Genomic DNA, 639 nt, shown 5'->3' with positions numbered 1-639 from the left:
CACTGCCCCGGAAAGCCGAGTGTGGGGGGACTGGGCTGTCGCCCCTCCGCAGCCAGCTGCTGCACACAGGGCCTGCTGGGGAGGGGCTGCGGCTCGCCGGGAAGCTGAGCCCAGGCAGGGATCGGGCTGCTGCTGCCGCCCCTCCCCAGCCAGGCTCTGCCCAGCAGCTGGCTATGGCCACTTGCTCCCTGCCTGGGGCCTGGCTGCCCAGTCTCTGTGGTGCAATCGGTTAGCGCATTCGGCTGTTAACCGAAAGGTTGGTGGTTCGAGCCCACCCAGGGATGCAGACCTGCTTTGGGGGGGTAGGGATAGCTCAGTGATTTGAGCATTGGCCTGCTAAACCCAAGGTTGTGAGTTCAATCCTGGAGGGGGCCATTTGGGATTTGGGGCAAAAAGTGGGGATTGGTCTTGCTTTGAGCAGGGGGTTGGACAAGATGACCGGCTGAGGTCCCTTCCAACCCTGATAGTCTATGAACAGGGGGAGGGGCGGAGCAGCAGGAGGACACAGCCCCGCCCCTCCCACCCACATGTCTGGAAGACGCGCCTAATAAGGTATCATACGTCACTTTGGGCCGGTTTCCCCGACAGTCTATAGCGGGGGTGGTCAAACTACGGCCCGCGGGCCAGGGGACCCTCCTG

The 639-nt window shown here is 63.2% G+C and overlaps 1 non-coding gene across 1 annotated transcript; it reads left to right on the top strand.

Moving 5' to 3' along the window:
* The first annotated feature begins 210 nt into the window (after window positions 1–210).
* TRNAN-GUU (transfer RNA asparagine (anticodon GUU)) lies at window positions 211–284 on the top strand. Its single transcript has one exon. It is a non-coding gene; the product is annotated as a tRNA-Asn (tRNA).
* The last annotated feature ends 355 nt before the right edge of the window (window positions 285–639 follow it).

The sequence above is a fragment of the Eretmochelys imbricata genome, chromosome 14 (assembly GCF_965152235.1).
Source record: "Eretmochelys imbricata isolate rEreImb1 chromosome 14, rEreImb1.hap1, whole genome shotgun sequence".
NCBI lineage: Eukaryota > Metazoa > Chordata > Testudines > Cheloniidae > Eretmochelys > Eretmochelys imbricata.
The sequence above is the reverse complement of the archived record's forward strand: the minus strand, read 5'-3'. Positions and strand labels throughout refer to the sequence as shown.